This window comes from Narcine bancroftii, chromosome 1, assembly GCF_036971445.1.
Source record: "Narcine bancroftii isolate sNarBan1 chromosome 1, sNarBan1.hap1, whole genome shotgun sequence".
Lineage (NCBI taxonomy): Eukaryota > Metazoa > Chordata > Chondrichthyes > Torpediniformes > Narcinidae > Narcine > Narcine bancroftii.
In genome coordinates, this window is record NC_091469.1 from 318,718,655 (window position 1) to 318,737,153 (window position 18,499).

At 45.1% G+C, this 18,499-nt stretch overlaps 1 long non-coding RNA gene across 1 annotated transcript in view; it reads right to left on the reverse strand.

Moving 5' to 3' along the window:
* Positions 1-5,745: 5,745 nt before the first annotated feature.
* LOC138751958 (uncharacterized) overlaps positions 5,746-18,499 on the reverse strand; it is a 37,915-nt gene continuing 25,161 nt past the window's right edge. Inside the window, exon 3 of the long non-coding RNA XR_011350289.1 lies at positions 5,746-5,856. This is a non-coding gene — a long non-coding RNA (uncharacterized lncRNA). The remainder of the gene's footprint in view (positions 5,857-18,499) is intronic.

Sequence of the window (18,499 nt, forward strand, 5' to 3'; positions counted from 1 at the left end):
ACAATGGTTTATTTTGCATCAAGGCTAGGCTTCTGACAGTCTGTGACCAAAACAAGCAGGAAGATTAAATGTCCTTTCGTCAGATAACTGCATCTCTGGCCCCTTGGTGGAATTTAGCTTATGTCTGCTGATTCTAAAGAACAAACAGGTTCTCAGCCTTGCAGAAGCAAAGGCTGCAAAAGTAAAAAACACGGTTTAAATCTTCCATTACATCTGCTTCACTCTGTGGATGCTTCCCAACCTGCCAGATCCTTCCAGCTTCTTATTTGTTAGCTCAAGATTCCAACACCTGGAGTTCTTGTGCTTTTCTCTTGCACTTCCATTCTTTGTGCATCTAATTCTTTATTTCTAGCGTATACACCTCAGCCAATTTCCTCAAAAGCTTCCATACCACACCAGGATTTTGATCCCAGTTTCCAGGTCTGGATCCACTGCAATACACCTATCGTCACAATCGCTCCACAGAAGATGCAATATCACTGGCTCTCCACTCAGCTCTGGATCACCTCAAAAACAGCAACTCATACGTACAGCTGCTCTTCATCAACTACAGCTCAGACTTCAACACCATTATTCCCTCATTGCTGGTCAAGAAGCTACAAACTTTATGCGTCTGTACCCCTCTCTGCAACTGGATCCTTGACTTTCTCATCGGAAGACCACAGTCGGTATGAATTGGAAACAACATCGCCTCCTCACTGATCATCAACACAGGTGCACCCCAAGAATACATGCTTAACCCTTTGCTCTACTCATTATATACCCATGACTGGGTGGCCAGGCACAATTCCAATGTCATCTACAAGTTTGCCAATGACACCACAGTTGTCGGCAGAATTACTAACAGCAATGAGGAAGCATACAGGAGAGAGAAAGATCAACTTGTTGAGTGGTGTACCGACAACAGCTTTGCACTCAATATCAGTAAGGCCTTCAGGAGGAAGTCAGGAGAACACAATCAAGTCTTCATTGAGGGTTCAGTATTGCAGACGGTCAAGAATTTCAAATTCCGAGGATCTGTCCTGGACTCTCCATGTTGATGCAATCATGAAGACGTCTCGCCAGCGGCTAAACTTTGTTAGATGTTTGAGGAGATTTGGTCTACAAGGGCTCTCAAATAACTTCTACAGGTCTATCATGGGGAGCATTCCATCTGGTTGCATCGCTGTCCGGTACAGAGGTGCCAATGCTCAGGACAAGAAAAAACTCCAGAGAGTTGTTAACTTCACCTGTGACATTAGGGGCACTCCATTGACTTCATTCCATCGTAGGCATCTACAAGAGGTGGTGCCTTAGGACCCCCACTACCCAGGCCATGCCCTCTTCACTCTGTTACCATCAGGAAAAAAGGTCCAGGAGCCTAAACATGAACACTCAGTGGCACAAGGACAGCTTCTTCCCCGCTGCCATCAGATTCCTAAATAATCAACGAACCGAAGACACTGCTTTACTTTGACTTTTCATGCACTATTTTTATATTTTGCTGTAAGGTGGTTTATATGAATGTTTGCACTTGTTCATGACAATAAATTCTCATTCTGAATAAGGTAACATGCAGGGCACATCTGACACAGCACAGAAATGACATTTTTTTGTAGCTTCTACCTATAGGATCAACTGTCTTCCAAGTGTCTTTGGATAAACAGAGGCAAAAGTTCAAAGTATTTTGAATGTGGACATTGAGAACTCATGATCTTTGGGACTGTGAACCAGCAATGTGCATTCACAGAAACTGGGAGGTTGCTCAAGCTGGGGTCTCCAAGTACTAAGTAGCAGGTATCAGGTGTTGTACAGCTGCAATGGAATTGGCTGCACTGAACCAACAAGTCAATAGCTCAGATACCTAAAGTGGCGAGAAAATCCTGCAGCACTCAAATGTCAGATGGACCTAGATCCCAGAAGATATCTAAATGAAGCAGGATTAAGTATTCTTTCCATTGCATCACCTTTTCTTTCCTTTTCAATATTTTTATTAACATTGAAATTTCACATCCAAAAATACAGAATACATGTTAAAATTTAAAAAAGATACATGACACTTAAATCATATCATCACATCCAAGGTTCCCCACATTTTAATCAAGCAGATTATATTGTATTGATATTATTTTATTATAAAAAAGGAAAATCTAAATCCACGACCAAGAAAGAAGCTGTTTGGCCCAAAAGAAGAAATAAATTATCTCATTAGTCAACATTTCTACCTTCATAACGAATCAAAGATTACAAAAGTAGTTCAGAAATTTACATTCAAATCACAAATTGAGCATCTAATCTTCTCTACTTTTAAACAAGATGTCATTGTGCATGATTAGGCGGGGTAACGTCCCTCCGTCTGAGCAACACTGCCCACCTCACCACAAGAGAAATAAAAGCTGATACATGCAGCTGAGATGGCATTAACTCACTCGAATGATACCAAATAAAGCAGTTAAGGGATATGGTTTAAAACTAACATTAAAAAGTGCAGAGAAGGTTTGAAATACTTCGTTCCAATATTTCTCAAGACTGTGGCCTGTCCAGAACATATAATTAATGAAGCATCTCCATTGTTGCATTTATCACAATGAGGAGATACATCCACATAAAAACAAGATAGTTTGACTTTGGACATGTGAGCCCTATGGGCTATTTTAAATTATAGATGAGAGTGGCGGGCACATAAAGAAGAGGTATTAACCCATTTGAAAATTACTTTCCAAGTTTCTACAGGAATTAAAAAGCTGAAGGTCCTATTCCCAGGCTTTTTAAAAAAATTTATCAGAGGGAGCCTCTCTTATTCCCAACAGCATATCATGAATGTTAGATATTGAACTATTATAGAAAGGTTGTAAATTAAAATTACATCAATTAAATTCTCATAATTTCTCTTTAGAAATGTATGTAATTGAGATTGTAATTTTAAAGATGTAGAATCTGGGAAATTAAGTCTGTCCTCAGCTAACCCAAAACTGAAGCTCAAACCAGGTATGAACTAGTGATAGAAACATATTGTCAGCAGAGGAGGAAATTTCTGAGTGGGAATGAGTCAAACCATATGGTGCCATAACAAAGGTTCAAGGAAGGCACAAGGTAGATATTTGATCTCAGTACATTGGGCAAACATGTCCCCAGGTCTCAAAGTCTGTAAATTGGACCTTGCCATTTAAATCAAGACAAAAATTGGGATGCAGCAGGTCTGGGGAGCCCTTTAGCCCTTGCCCATACTAGCCCATTGGCAGAACTGGGAGTTTTTGCATTTAGTGGTAATTTTTAAAATTTTTTTAATTTAAAAAGGTTTAACTCAGCTGAGTTAATTTCTGTGCTATTATATTTAAACCATCATAAATAACAGTTTTTTTTTCCCTTTTTTCTATTTCTAAAAATGAACTAGAAAATAAACTTTGGAAATTTAATTTCAAACTTGCTTTAAATCATTTTGTTGGGTGAAGAATGAAAGGAAAATACAAACAATATATGATAACCAGGAAGAGGTCAATTTAACTCAGGGGGTGGGAAAAATTCCAATAACTGGCATTTTATATACAAAAGGGTACCTAAAAACCAAGGAAAACCAAGATATATTGTTGTACCATGAATTACATGGCAGTTTGGAATGGACTGGACCATCAGCATTTGATGCAGTCAGTCCGGCTTGTAAAAGATTTGAGGGACTGAGTCCAAATTTATGTCTGTATGACATTCAGTCACTGAACCGTAACAAGGTCACTGATTAAATCCTCATCTGTGTCAATTTAACTGATTTCACATATGGAAGCCCAGATGCAAGGCTTGGCTTTGGTATGTACTGTGGGATTTTGTGCAGATGGGTATGAAGATCAACGGGACTCCCACTCCTGGTCATGATCCAACTAGTCCAGCTGGGTGTGTGCGGATGCCAAATAAAAATAAGGAGTAGTCAGGAACCTGAAGGCGAGCACAAGGACGTCAGATTCCTGAATGAACAATGAGCCCCAGACACTGCCTGACATTGTCTTTTTTTTGGAACTATTTTTATTGATTGTCGTAAGGTGGTTTGCATGAACGTTTGCACTGTGATGCTGGCACAAAACAACAAATTTTGTGGCATGTCCATGACAATAAATTCTGATTGTGGAATGTTTTGGGCTCGCTCGGAAGCTGACTCTTCCAACTCAGTTCCCCGCTCCCCTGTCATCTACAGCACGTGAAAAATATGTCCCTCTGGGAGGAAGGCGAAATGCAAAAAGAGATCAGCATGATCAGGTCATGAACCAGACACCCCTAGAAATACTCATCAGAACATTACATCTTGTGCAAATATAAAAATAAATCACCCTTCACCCTCAAAGAAATGTTGCAAAGGATCCAATTGGAACAGTGTCATTCTGTCAGTGACTATTAGGACCTCGTAAACCAAATTGAAAGGGTAAAAGGAAGGGAAGAAGACAGGGAGGAAGCCAACCATGCTCTCCTTGACAGTCAGCTCCATCCTGGCGTCTGTGCCTGTGCACTGCAACATGGAGCTCAGAGGTAAACAGGAGGCTTCCTGGGAGAGCACTACTGCATTCATCCCTGACGTCCTGAGAGGGGATGCTGAATGCATTTTGCACCTGGCAGATCAACTTCACCTCAGGTAAGGTGGGTATAGGTGGCACAGCCTGATGGTGAAGCCAGGCTGACAGCCAGTGGAGGTCTGCAGATCAATGAAGAAGTCAGTGCCCTCCCAGCTCACCCTCTGCTAACACAATTTCCTTTTACATAGTTTTGGAGGCTACTCTTTAAATAAGTGTCTTAATCATCTTCTCCTTTCACTGACAACCTCAGATAAACCCTTAACTTAACTAAACCCTTTCATTCCTGGTAAATCTTTTCTGAGCCCTCTCCAAATCTTACAGATCTTCCCTGATGCCCAGATTCCCATGACCATGGGGTCTGCGCCCAATAGGGCGACAACTACAATCGGCATCCACCATGAAGGGTTGCGGACTCTGGGGAAGCAGAGGGGTGGCCACAGTGCCCCAGAAAATGTGGAGACCACCCCATGTTTGGGAAGGGGAAGCCGAGGAGATGACCCATGTGCTGGTGATCTTGGCAGCGGACCAGTGAGGGGGCTTGGCAGCTGAAGGATCCACACAGGCTGCTGGTGACTCGAGGCGAGGAGCCCATGGAGGCTGTGGGCTGCTGGACACTGCTGTCAATAGGGGGGACTCACGCCAGGCTGGAGAATGGCTCAAAACTGGCTGAAGGGACACTAGGTATCTGAACTGGGATGCGAGAGGTTGCTGAAGGTGTCCTGATTGTGTCGGAGGTTCGGATCTAAAGCTCGGGTTGCCAGTGGTTTGGACTGGACTTTGTGTGACTGTGGAGACTGCAAGAGCACTGGAGGCAAATCCACGGACATGCACTGACTGGGGGGGGATCTCTCCTTTGCTCCTTTTCTCTGACTGTCAGAGGCGCTTCAGAAAATTTCTGCCGATGGTGAATCTGTTTGCCTAACAGCAGGCAAAAGCAATTTCATGTTTTATTACAATGACAATAAATTGATTCTTGAACCTTGGGAAGTGGACATAACACTCCACTTGTACCCAACGCAGTGATGGACGTATCAGATCTCACCCGAGTAAAGTGGGATGCTCATGTGACTGTCAGATGATTGGGAAGGATTGGCTCCTTTCTGCTGCTGTACAAACTGGGGCTGAATGTATAGGCATCAGACATCCTGACATTTCAACATTTGAACTTCCATTAAAGCCAAGCTAACAAGATTTTGGATCTCACCTTTCTGAGCTGTTCACCTCCATTGGCATAAAACATCTGGCCATTAGATCCTCCATCTTCTCTTTTTTGAATGCGAATGTAATATATGTAAGCTGGACACCAGGCATCACTCCTATTCTGGAGAAGTATTGAAATCTGGTCAAAGCTTCCACTATTTTTGTCCTTGTTTGTCTCAGAACAGAATGCAAGTCCTATCAGGGATTCTCCAACTTTTCCTTTCCACCCACACACCACTTTACCTATTCCCAATGCCATCGGTGCTCCGTGATTAGTCAGGGATTGCTCAAGGTGGAATGTGAGTGGGAAGGGAAGGTTGACTCGTTATGCGCATGGTTTCAGATCTCCAAAGGGAATAGGCCAGTGGCAATTTTTCTCAAGCAAAATACTTCAGTTAAAATTGGTTCTAGAGTAGTGGTTCTCAACCTTCCCACATCCCACCTTAAGCAATCGCTGACTAATCACAGAGCACCGATGGCATAGGGATTACATAAAGTGGGATGTGAGTGGAAAGAAAAAGGTGGAGAACCACTGGTCTCTTTGCACAATGGCTTTTCTAAAAGGAGCCTTGTCAATGATCTCAGTAGCTGATATTTAAATTTTTATTCCAACAAATTTCTTTCTTGCATCTTCTCATATGCTGAGGCAGTCTTTTGAGGCAAAGGATAACTTGCATTCATGAGAGTTATGTTCGTTCCCTATGCAAATGTGACATGGATGGGGCATGACAGCAGAAGGAACAGGGTATAGGCCGATCAGGCTCCTGACCTGACCCTGCTGCGACATTCCTGGTTAATGCAGTCTTGGCCTTATCTTCACTCTTCCCACATACCACCAATGACAATAACAAACCTGAGAGATGAGATTCCACCTTGGCACCACCTGGAATGGGCCATGCTTCATTCTGAAACTGCGTCCTGTAGCACTGCTAAAGGCAGAGCTGCTGAAATAAATGGTGTCCACACCAGGCAAGTGAACCTGTAGCCACCCTTTATTCAAACCACGCCCGTTCCTTTTTAGGGGAGGTGACAAGGCTCATGGGAGTGTTGTCATAATGCTGCTGTGAGGCCTGGCTGTTCCCCTGGCAATACGCTCCTGCAGCCTGGAACTTCTGCATGGGGTGGGGTTGGGGAAGCCCCTGTGCCAATCTAACACGTTTCAATGACATCAGCTCTCATTCCTGGAAACTCCAAGGTATGTGGTGCCAACCTGCTCCATCTCTCTCCACATATCAATAAGGAACAAAAGCAAGAAAATGGGACAAGCCCAGAATGTAACATTGTTCCAGGTGGGCAAAAGAGCCTCTTCTGCGTTGGACTGGTGCCTGAGCCATCGTTGGTGGTGAGGATGTGGAATGAGCTGCCATGGGAAGGGTGAACACCAAGATGGGTGCTCATAAAAATGTACCAGAATTTGTTAAAAAGAGTACATTTATGTAGGCTTCCAGCACAAAGGGCTTTAAATTGGAATCTGTGTGGGTCCGAGTAGGAGCAAGATCTGGTAAAGAACTTGTAGAAAACACACACTGTCAGCCCTGGAAGGCACAACCTCCAAGGTGAACTGGCCACTGCAGTATATGAGCTGTATGGTGGAGAGGAATGGTGATAGTTCTCATTCCACAAGGAAGGCCGTCCTCAGAGTCTTCCATTTCAACGCTCCATGCACACCTGTGACACCTGCAAGGTGATACTTCTCCAAAACATGCCATTACTTTATAAAACATTTCATAAAATATTGTCATAAGCTTTAGTATAGACAGGGCACTTAAAGGAACGGGGACCAGTGTGTTTTGGAGCTGCATTCAAAGGTATTCGAAAGTCAGCTGAGTGATCGTTTGAGTGTCAGGCATGGAGATGCTCAGATGAGATTCTATAATGTCCTGCCCCACCACAGTGTGAGAACCATCCCCACACACCCCTCTGTGTATTAACCATCCCCAAATACACACCTCTGTGTGTGAACCAGCCGCACACACCCCTCAGTGTGTGAACCAGCCCCACATCCACGCCCCTCAGTGTGTGAACCAGCCCCACATACACCTCAGTGTGTGAACCAGCCCACCACACACACACCTCAGTGTGGGAACCAGCCCACCACACACATCTTAGTGTGTGAACCAGCTGCACACACCCCTCAATGTGTGAACCAGCCCCACATCCACGCCCCTCAGTGTGTGAACCAGCCCCACATACACCTCAGTGTGTGAACCAGCCCACCACACACTCCTCAGTGTGTGAACCAGCCCACCACACACACCTCAGTGTGTGAACCAGCCCCACATACACACCCCTCAGTGTGAACCAGTCCCAAACACACCCCTCAGTGTGTCAACCAGTCCCACACACCCCTCAGTATGTGAACCAATCACACACACACCACTCAGTGTGTGAACCAGCCCCACATACACCACTGTGTGTGAACCAGCCCCCGACAAACCCCTCAGTGTGTGAACAAGTCCCCCCCACACTCCCCTCAATGTGTAAACCAGCCCCACACAAACCTCAGTGTGTGAACCAGTCGCACATACACATCCCTTAGTGTGTGAACCAGCCCCACACACCCCTAAGTGTGTGAACCAGCCCCACACACCGCTCAATGTGTGAACCAGTGCCACACACACACTCCTCAGTGTGTGAACTTGTCCTACACACTCCTCAGTGTGTGAACCAGCCCCACATACACCACTGTGTGTGAACCAGCCCCCCACACACCTCAGTGTGTGAACCAGCCCCCCACACACACCCCTCAGTGTGTGAACCGGTCCCACACACACACCCCTCAGTGTGTGAACCGGTCCCACACACCCCTCAATGCGTGAACCAGCCCCAGATACACACCCCTCAGTGTGTGAACCAGCCCCACACATAACTCAGCATGAGATGCTACACATATAGCAAGACCAGACAACATTATATACATCAAAGTACTTAAAATTATGAGGGAGATTGACCGAATAAATGCAAGTTGGCTTTCTCCATTGAGGGTAGGTAAAATACAAATCAGAGGACAAGGGTTAAAATTGAAAGGGGAATATCTAGGTGGAACTTCACACGGAGAGTGGTGGGAGTGTGGAATGAGCTGACAGCTGAAACGGGCTCAATTTTAACAGTTAAGATGAATTTGGACAGGTACATGGGTAGGACAGCTATGGAGGGCAATGGACTGGGTGCAGGCCAATGGGACGAGCATTGGTTTGGCACAGACTAAAAGGGCTGAAGGGCCTGTTTCTGTGCTGTAGTATTCTATCATTTTCTGGTTCTAAAGTGTCAGACCACAAACATCTGTAACTGCTTAAGACCACATGACTTTCCTCTGGGTGCTCTCGTTTCCTCCCATCTCCCAAATATGTCCAAATATTTGCCTCTGGAAATTGCCACTCATCGTGGGAGGATCTTGAGGGAGTTGAAGGGAAGGTAGGCATTAGAAAAAGGGGGTAATGAAGGATGCGAGTAAATGGGCACTTGATGGTTAGTATGCAATAGTGTGGGCTAATTGGTCTGACTCCATGCTGCAGGCCTCCCTGTCTCTCCTCTAATGCTCTCCTGTAGAGAAGTGTCAGGGTGCTACCAAGAGTGGCCTGAACAATGTCATTGGCTGTGACTGGAAAACTATTTCCAACTGCTGAAAAATTCCATTCTAAATTAGACTTATTTCCATACAAGGTAGCTGTGACCACACATTTCCAGCAGCATTCTGTGTCAATCTGCAGTATCCACTGGAGTAATCCAAAGATAATGAAGCCGATCAGTCCCTGCCACAACGTACCATCCCAGCATTCATCTGGCCTCCAACCTCAGTGAGGAAGATGTCGATGCCCCTCAGGACATTCTGTATGGGGTGAAGATTTGGCAGTGCTCAAAATGCTGGGGCTGCACGCGTAGCTGAGGACTCTAACTCTCACTTTGAGTTTTCTCAGAAAATTAATGACAGATACAGAGTTCCACCAAACCACACTCCAGCTCTCTTAATTTCTTTTACAAAATATGGAGTGAGCTATCAATAGGAATTTACACAAGCTTGGCTTCAAGGCTCAAGACAGTCTCATGAGCTATTCAGTTGATTGATGGCCCCAGTGGTAATACCCGCTCCTGATAACTGTGGGTCACTCTGATTAGGACGTCCGATCAGGTGGAATAGGTTGGCAATCAACACCTTTGCAAGCACATAGACTCCCAAAGTACCTTGACTGAAGTTCCTCAGCACCTCGCATCATTCTATAGACCTGATTTTATTGCTCCTATTTACTTGTTCTGGTGATAGCTCCTTCCACCCCTGTGCTTTTGAGATGTCTCCCTTTTACATGAACCATGGTCTTTCTTCCTCTGTGGTTGCAAGGCTACTCAATTGTGTTATTTTTATTTCCTGTACCTTGCCTTTACCTTTTCTCCCACCCGGAATGAGGAGAGAACATAAGAAATAGGAGCCATCCTTCCCGTTGAGCCTGCTCCGTCATTCAATTAGTTCATGGCTGATCTGATGATAGGCTCATCTCCACCTACCTGCCTTTTCCTCGTAACCCTTCATTCCCCTAACATGTAAAAATCTATCCAATCTTGTCTTGCCTATATTTACTTAGGTCACCTCCACTGCTTCAATTCCACAAATTCACTACCCTCTGGGAAAAGCAGCTCCTCCTCATCTCCACCCTGAATCCACTCCCCCGAATTCTGAGGCTATGTCCCCTGGTTCTCCTCTTTCCCACTAATGGAAACAACTTACCTTCTGCTATTTTGTTTATGCCTTTCACGATTTTATACATTTCATCACTCATTCTTCCAAATTCCAGCGAGTGCAGTCCCAGACAACTCAATCTCTCCTCCTAGGCTAACCCCCCCCCACCCCATCCCTGGAATCAACCTAGTGAACCCCCTCTGCGTCAACTTCAAAGCCAGTGCATCCTTCCTCAAGTCAGGAGACCAGATCCAGCCTCACCAGCACCTTATACAGATGCTGTATGACCTCCCTGATTCTAAGAGGGTTCCACTTCCCTCATCTTCTCGCCTGCCAGCCTCCATTTTCAATAGATTGCCTTTCATTGCCTTCAATTTATTCTTACACCTTTTCTGCTCTCAGAGTTCCTTTGCTCTTCCCCAGCTGCAGGTGATGTATCTGTTCTGCCCCCACCATCTAGGATGTCACAGAATCTGGCAATGGAGAGGAGTCATGTTAATGCAGATGCAGAATAATTTTCCTTCAATCTGGCCTTGATCTGTTGTCAGATGTCCGGAGTCCTGGGAAATCTGACCGCCCATGTTTAAATCTGCAGACAGGTTTCATCAGAGCCGGCCAGTCTAAATAAAATACTTTCTCGTCCTAAAATTCACTTCATCATGCATGCTGAGCTAGAAAATCTGTGAAAAACATAGACTAACAGGCTCTTCATCGAAACATCAGATCACAACTTTTTGTGGAAGTCTACTTTATCTACTATACAGAGAGGAATTCTTAGCAGATGGAAGAGGCAATTGCACCCAATTAATTATTATGAAACGTACTTTTGATAATCCTAGGGTTGGCGTGACGGTTAGCGCAGCGCCTTTATGGTGCCAGTGATCGGGGACCGGGGTTCGAATCCCACGCTGTCCATCAGGAGTTTGCACGTTCTCCCTATATCTGCACGCGTTTTCCTCGGGGGGTCCAGATTCCTCCCACCATTCAAAACATATTGGGTGTTGTAGGTTAACAGGGTGTTAATTGGGTGGCGTGGAATCGTGGGCCGAAATGGCCCATAACCACGCTGTATGTCTAAATTTTAAAAATGTTTAAATTATTATTTCAGCCTCTTCTGTTCTATTCAGGAGTGTATTCAATAAAAGTGAAATGATGACCCTCCCCCCACCCCATGATGGGAGCGTGGACATTATCAGCTGCTGGGGAACAGAGGAACACTGCAAATGCGATGCTCCTGACAAACCTCGGCGGATGTGTTCTAGTTTTCTTCCCACCGAATGGCTTGTTGGATTGGCAGGTTGCCCAACGGTAGGAGGAGCGGCGGAAAGCAGCTGTAACTAATGCACAGTCCACAATATCATGGAATGACATTAACCGTAGCAGAGGTGTGACGAGATGGATAAGGTTTGGGCGGTGGAGGTGCTATGTGGGAAAGGATGCATAAAGACAGCATTGCGGGTCAGGTGATTGCACAGAAGGAAGAACTTGCTTGCTCACAGTATTACAAGCAAACACTCTGTGGAGGGGTCAGGGGTTCAAAGGGCAACTGTCCTGGACACATGGTGGTATTAAATCATGAACTTTATTTACAATGGTGAACAAATATGCAACAGGAAACATCCACACCAGTATCCAAATCTATTGCTATCATACATGTTTGTAGTGGTTTTCTTTCCACTCACAGATCATCTTAAGTATTCCCTATGCCATTGGTGCTCTGTGATTAGTAAGGGATTGCTTAAGGTGAGATGTGGGTGGGAAGAAAAAGGTTTGAAACCCACTATTTTAATCGTCCCTCATTGACTCATTATGTGCAGTTTCAGAACACCAAAGGAAATGGACCAATGACAATTTTTCTCAAGCAAAATATTTCAGAGCAGTGATTCTCAAACTTCCCTTCCCTCTCATGTACCACTTTATGTGAGTGGAAAGAAAATGTTTGAAAACCACTATCCTACACTGTCATATTTTCATGGACTGTCCTGCAGGAACCCACCCACTTCACACTCTTTTCTCCACCCACCTGTCAGGCAGAAGGTACATGAATTTTAATCATCAGGTTCAAGGGCAGCTTCTCCCCCCGTGTAATCAAATGATTGACTGGACCTTTTATTAGAAAACTGATGCTGTCTTAACACTGTTTTAAGTGAACCTTTTACTCTCTAACTCTAAACTCTGCACTTCTGTTTTATTTTACACTCCATGTGGTACTCAAGGGTAGGTTGACTTGCCTGGATAGCACACAAATAAGAGTTATTTTTAAACCACATCTTGAAATGTGTGACAATAAACAATTCAATTCACAATATTCACTCTCAATATCTAAATATAATTTTTTTCCATTATTTACAAATTAGGAGCTTCTTAAATTCTTTAATGTTAAGGCTTCCCCAGGATTTTGACATCAACCTTTTTTGGGAAGTTTATCATTTTAAACCTCACCCTAAAGGATTTCTTTATGCCCTTCATGAACTGCTCCGAAGATCTAGTGATAGGTCCCTGGGTGATATGAAGAAATTATGGGAACAAGACTTTCAATAACCATTTGCCGAAACTATATGGGATTCTGTTTTGAAATGTGTTCACTTATCTTTGTGCTAGGCACTCACTAATTCAATTCAAAGTAGTCCATCAGGCTCACATTTCTAAGGTTAAGTTAGTTAAATTTTATCATAATATTTTCTCTAAATGTGATAAATACACAACTGTGGAAGGCACTTCGTATCGTCCTTTTCTCTTTAATTTTTGACAAGGTGGTATTTTGTACTTTATCGTTAGTTTTTGATATTAACTTGACTTCTAGCCCTTTCTTTGGTGTGCGTGGGCCAATGGGTTTAATACTGACTTCCCCACAATCCTAAGCCATGGCTTTTGCTTCCCTCATCGTTAGAAGGGCCATTTTCTTGAGATGGAAAGTTGCTGCCCCTCCCAGTCCAACGGTTGGACGTGATGGCATGTCCTTCTCTAGAAAAAAATAGGTGTAATGGATCTCAACTTCCTCTTGCTTTGGGGTCCTGTTCTCAATTACTTTCAAAATTTGTAGATTAATCATCTCTGCTTTTTTTTTTAATAGCCACATAGTTATTATTAATAGGGCACTCCTTAACTTGGCCAGCAGCCCTCAGAGGGTGGGGTTAGATTTTTAGATTAGAAATATATGATTTTTTTCTTTTACTTTTTTCCATTTAATAACATGTTCCTCGTTTCTCGTTACTTGTAACTCAATAGGAACTTACTTTATTATTATTTTATGTATTTTGCATATACAAAAACCAATAAAAAGATTGAGAAAGAAAGAATATTCACTCTCATCCCACAAAACATGAACTTGTCCATAAAGTACAATGGCAAGTTTCTAAACTTACTGAACAGGAAACTTAGAGAAATTAAAATATTGAATCAATTATTTGGGGTTCCCTCCTTCACACACAATGGATCCTAAACATAAGACACAGATAACAGCCCCTTAGGCCCTTTTGCTCTGTGCTGAACTATGATTTTGCTTAGTCCGACTGGCCTACATCCCTCCATACCCATCCCATCTACAGTATCCACCAGTCCAATTTTTTTCTTAAATGTTAATACAAAGCCAGCATTCACCACTTCAGCTTGTTCCACATACCCACGCTCTCAATGTGAAAAAGTTCCCCCTCATGTTCCCACTCAACTTCTCCCCTTTCACCCTTAACCCATGTCTTCTGGTTTGCATCTCACCGAATCTCAGTAAAAAGCCTTATTGCATTTATTCTATCTATATCATTTTGTACACCTCCATCAAATCTCCTCTCATTCTTCTACACTTCACGGAATAAAGCTTAGCCATTCCCTGTAACTCAGTTCCTGAAGTCTGGGCAACATCTATATAAATCTTCTCTGCCCTCTTTTCATCTTTCCTATCGTTAGGTGACCAAAAGTGCTCACAATACTCCAAATTTGGCCTCACCAATTTCTCACACAACTTTACCATAACATCCCAACCCCTGTACTCAATACTTAGATTTATGAAAGCCAATGTGTCAAAAGCTCTCTTTAAAAGCCATTTTCAGGGAATTATGTGTCTGCATTCCCAGATCCCTCTGTTCTACCACACTCCTCAGTGCTGCACCATTCACCGTGTCTGTCCTTTCTTGGTTTGCCTTTCCAAAATGCAACACCTGACACTTGTCTGCATTAAATTCCATCTGCCCTTTTGAGGTGATGTCACCAGGATCATCCTTGAAGAGGATCCTCTAATGAACAAAAAATTAACCAAAAATGTTTTTTTAAAACATCCATTTGTAGATAGTTCCGAATGCAAACAGCATTACATTACAATAAATCATTTAAATCATTCTGTTTAAATTATCTATTGAATCAAAACCTAAAACACCTGCACTTAGCTTAATTCAAATCATTTCACAAATGATCCCTTTTTGGATAAAAATTAATGTCAGAAGCAGACATAATTGAAGAATAATCAAGACTTTCCTGGTGGCAGGAATGAGCAGAGAAGCCATGCATTTGAACAACACTGTGGAAATCAGCCAGCAAGTTCAGGGAGGTAAGGATTATGCCAATGGGCTACAAGTTTCTTCAAGTTGCTGCCCACTGCTTTCCTATTTATTTTGCCAACGGGAACAGTACCTACAGATTTCTCACCCTGTTCATGGGCTCCTAAATATTGTAGTGCCTTTTTGTCACTCCTGATTCACATTCCACCACTGATAAAGTCATGAATGACTTTGATAAAATCACATTAAAAACAATTAAAGAAATGAACGAATGGATTTTTGAAATGATGGGCATTGACTAAAACTCAGCGTACTTCCCAAAGTTAAATCAAAAATGAGTACTCCTCATGAAGAATGACTAGTGCATAAAATCAGTAGTTGTTCTATTGTTCAAAAAGGCAACTGCTTGAGTAATTTAATGCAAGGCACCGTACTCACAACTTTCATTTATTCTGTGGTTGATCTTCAACAGAGATCTACACATCCTCCCGGCAGATGAGCAGGGCTCTGCTTTCCCTAATGCTGACTTGTTGATCCAAACCAAGGCTTTTATTAGCAAAAGACAGGAGCTCTTCACAGGTGGCCGACCAGTCCGGAATGATCCGGCCTAGTTAGGGACACAACCCTTTAAGGCCCAGACAGTAGGCGTGGCTAAGCTCTCAGCCAATCGCTGTAAGCACAGTGTAGATACTGTAACTATATACACTATATACATTGGTGATAGATCTGTACTATCACATTCACCCCTTCTTGGAGAACTGACCCTGGAAAAAAAAAACAAAAAAATGAGGGAGAGAATGAAAGGAAGGAGTAGGTTAAGGACTGTAGCGGTCAGGGAGTCTGACCATCCGGCGTGACCGCCGTGGTGCCGGGATTGGGGTCGCTGGAGTGGTGTCGCCAGCGGGCTCGTTGGGTGTGACCACTCCTTCGCTCAATTCCCCAGTCGTGTTGTCGGCAGGGTGGCCCGGGTCGTTGGGGTGCTGTTGGTACTTCTGTTGCAGCATGGGGCCTGGGGAATAAAGAGTTGGGGAAGGTTGGGTTGGGGGGTTTGCTGGGTCTACCGTGTCCTGAGCTAGGTCCCGCACCGAAACAGTGTCCTCCCGCCCATCTGGGAACTCAATGTAGGCGTAATGCGGGTTCGCATGGAGTAGAGTCACTCGGTCGACCAAGGGGTCGTTCTTTGAGTGCCGGATGTGGCGTCGCAAAAGGACGGGGCCAGGGACGGTGAGCTATGCCAGTACAGTGGTTCTTGATTCGGATTTCCTCGGGAAAAGGAACATCCTTTCGTGGGGGGTGGCATTTGTTGCGGTACATAGGAGGGAGCGGATGGAGTGTAAGGCACTAGTGAGAACCTCCTGCCAGTGAGAGGTGGGGAGACCTTTAGACCGGAGAGCCAGTGTAACTGCTCTCCAGATGGTGGCATTCTCCCTCTCGACCTGGCCGTTACCGCGTGGGTAAAAGCTTGTGGTCCTGCTTGAAGCGATACCACACTCCAGAAGGTACTGTTGCAGCTCTGCATTCATGAATGAGGACCCCCTATCACTGTGGATGGAATTGGGGTAACCGAAAATGGCAAAAATACTCTGGAGGGCCTGTATCACTGAGGTGGCAGTGGTGTCTGGACAGGGCACAGCAAACGGGAAGCGGGAGTACTCATCGATGGCTGTAAGGATGTAGTTATTACGGTTGGTCGACGGTAGGGGCCCCTTAAAGTCTACGCTAAGACGCTTGAAGGGGCGGGTGGCTTTGATAACGTGGGAATTATCCGGACGGAAGAAGTGAGGCTTGCATTCAGCGCACACCAAACAGGCTCGGGTCATGGAGCGGATCTCCTCGACTGTGGAGGGTAGGTTGCGCGCCTTCACAAAGTGGGCAAACCTAGTGTCCCCTGGATGACAAAGCGCCTCATGGAGTTTCTGTAGTCTGTCCATCTGTATGCTGGTGCATGTCCCCCTGGAGAGAGCGTCAGGTGGGTCGTTGAGCTTACCAGGATGTCATAGTTAAAGGTGGAGAGTTCGATTCTCCATCTGGCGATTTTGTCGTTTTTTTATCTTACCACGCTGGGTGTTGCTGAACATGAAGGAGACCACACATTGATCAGTCAACAATGTAAAGCGCCTCCCTGCGAGGTAATGTCTCCATCGACGCACTGCTTCAACTATGGCCTGGGCCTCCTTCTCAATCGAGGAGTGTCTACTCTCTGGACCCTGGAGGGTTCTGGAGAAGAAGGCTACAGGCCGACCGGCCTGGTTCAAGGTGGCTGCCAGGGCAAAGTCGGATACATCGCTCTCGACTTGAAATGGGACAGACTCATCGATCGCGTGCAGCGTTGCAGCGGCGATGTCGGATTTGATTCGATCGAAAGCCGCTCTGGCTTCAGTCGAGAGGGGAAAGGAGGTGGTCTTGATAAGAGGACACGCCTTGTCGGTGTAGTGTGGAACCCATTGGGCGTAATATGAGAAAAGGCCCAGGCAGCGTTTGAGCGCTTTCTGGGTATGGTGGGGGGGGGTAAGTCCATTAGGGGACGCATGCGGTCAGGATCTGGCTTGACTATCCCGTTCTCCACCACGCAACCTAGAATCGCGAGTCGTGTGGTCCGGAAGACACACTTGTCCAAATTGTAAGTCAGGTTCAGCCGACGGGCAGTTTGAAGAAATTTGTCTAGGTTGGCGTCATGGTCCTGTGTGTCGTGGCCGCAGATGGTGATATTGTCCAGATATGGGAAGGTAGCTGGAAGACCGCGACACCATTCGTGATCCCGAATGGTACCCTGAAAAATTGATATAGCCGCCCATTCGCTTCAAAGGCCGTGAAGGGTCGGTCCTCACAGCGGATCGGGAGCTGGTGGTAGGTTGAACGTAGGTCAATGGTGGAGAATATGCGGTATTGGGCGATCTGGTTCACCACATCCGTGATGCGTGGCAGGGGGTATGCATCCAGGAGCATGAAGCGGTTAATGGTCTGGCTATAGTCGAGCACCATCTGTAGCTTTTTCCCGTTCTTGACAACCACCACCTGGGCTCTCCAGGGACTTGAACTGGGTTCAATGATGCCCTCATCCATCAATCTACGCACCTCACTCCTAATGAATTGCCTGTTTTTGTAACTATATTGCCGACTTTTGGTGGCCACAGGCTTCCAGCCAGGGGTGAGGTTTGCGAAGAGTGCTGGCAGGGCAATCCGGAGTGTGGAAAGGCCGCAGGATTGGCCCCGGGGCACGGGGGCGGGTTGCTCGGGTGCTTCGGGGGTGGGGCAATGGCAGACTGAGAGGGAGGGTGTGGGGTCCCCCAAAGTGTAGGGACACTGTTCGGAACTGACACTGAAAGTCTAATCCCAGCAACACTGGGGCGCACAATTGGGGAAGGACGAATAATTTGAAGTGGGTGACCGTTATGCCCTGTACTTCCAGCATGGCGATGCAATACCCCTTTATCCCAGTCGAGTGTGACCTCGTCGCTAATGAGATCCTCTGGGTAGTGGGGATAATGTCAAGTCCCCAATGGAGGGCTAGATCTGGCTGGATAAAACTGTCAGTTGACCCAGAGTCAAATAAGCAATTGGTGTAGTGTCCATGCATTTTAATCAGTTCCATCGGTTTAGTG